The sequence below is a fragment of the Myotis davidii genome, unplaced genomic scaffold (assembly GCF_000327345.1).
Source record: "Myotis davidii unplaced genomic scaffold, ASM32734v1 scaffold955, whole genome shotgun sequence".
Lineage (NCBI taxonomy): Eukaryota > Metazoa > Chordata > Mammalia > Chiroptera > Vespertilionidae > Myotis > Myotis davidii.
Window position 1 is genome coordinate 257487 of NW_006287066.1, and position 1652 is coordinate 259138.

The 1652-nt window shown below is 49.0% G+C and overlaps 1 pseudogene; it reads right to left on the reverse strand.

The window, feature by feature from the left end:
• The window catches only part of LOC102763584, a 1890-nt pseudogene extending 725 nt beyond the window's left edge, over positions 1 to 1165 (reverse strand).
• Positions 1166 to 1652: the final 487 nt, after the last annotated feature.

Below are 1652 nucleotides of genomic sequence, written 5' to 3' on the forward strand. Positions count from 1 at the left end.
GGGGGGAGGGCGGGTGTTATGGGCTCCTTCTGTAGTGCCTGCTTCCCGAAGTCCTTGTCCTTCAGTTTCCGAATCTTGCCCACCAGTGAGAAGTGCCTACGTGCTAGAAGAGGGCTGGCTTGGGGTGGATATAGAGGTTACAGTGCTTCTGCTAGTTACAGTGCTTCGCATCCTTCTCCGGGTTGCAGACCTTCACCCACAGAATGTGGTTTAGGAACCAGTTGATGGTCTTGTCCGGGTAGAACATGAGGATAAACTCCACAATCAGGCTCAGGCCCAGTGACTTGAACATCTTCCCAATGAAGCCCAGCTGGGTGAATTCCAGATTCATCCAGTCCTCTGAAGGCTGCTGGAGAGAGAAGTTCTTCATGGTGCTCGGGTAGTTGGGCTTGGCCACTATGTCGTCCTCCAGCTGTACGTAGTAGATGCCTTTGGACTGCTATTACATCATGAGGAAGCAGTAATCGAGGTTCTATTTGGTCCTTCACCTCTCTCCTTAGGGTCCTCAAAGGACTCTCGGAGCCGGGAGAAGCCAGGGTAGAAGTGTGGGGAAGGGGCGATGACCTCCAGGAGCCCGGAATGGATCTCTGTGGGAAACACGGCCTTTATGTTTTCCATCACCACGAAGGTGTACTGCGGGTCAGTCTCGGCAATCAGCACCACGATGACTGAGTCCTTCTGCAAGCTCAGCTCTGAGATGAGCGAGTGCAGCATGTTAGTCAGATACAAATGTACCTCGCACGGCACACTGGGGATGCCCACCACCAGTGACACTCCCGTGCGGCCCTGGCCCACGTGCACTGTGGGCTGCAGGCTGCTTCCCTTGGCCAGCAGTTGCGGCAGGTGGTGGAAGACGGTAGGTAAGTGCAGTACATGCTCATGAGAGATGTTCCACAGCTTCAGTCGTGGGTCCTCGGTGAGCCTGCCCCAGGTGTAATTGCCGTCTCTGTCTCACAGCGCCTGCCTCTCTGACATGCCCTCTTGATGTCATCCAGCAACAGGTTGAGCTCCTCGGAGTGCTTTAGGCTCTCCTGCTCAACTGCATGCCACCAGTTGCGCAGTGCCAGAACCCCCGTTGGTACACGTCCGCCATGTCGCCTGTCGCTGGTATAGCAGGTCCTGGAGGGCTGTGCACGCTAGGCCTTTCTGGGCTCACTAGTGCCATCTTCATTTGCTGTCATCCACATCTCCTTGTCCTTGCCTAAGGGCCATGACTTCACACACATGCTATCCTCTCTTCTGCCTGGGATCCCATTCCTCCTCTGGGCCAAATGAACACCCTGTAGCCTTCAAGGCCTGGTTTCAAAGTCTCATAAGTAAATTTGTCTTAATTCATAGACAACATAATTATTTATGTAGGAAATGTAACTGATTTTCCTAGAACTAATAAATGGATTTTAGAAAGGTTGCAGGATACATGATCAGTAAATAAGAATTAAATTTATACAAATTAATAAAGAATAGTTGGAATTTGAAAATGTCAAAATTTACAAAAACATCAAGAATATAAAATACTTAGGGATAAATATGGCAATTATTCAGTGTGAGAGGTCTGCACACTGAAAATTGCCAGAAATTTAAGAACACATAAATATATAGAGATATATACTTCGTTCATGAATAGTAAGATTTAACATTGTTAAGATGCCAAA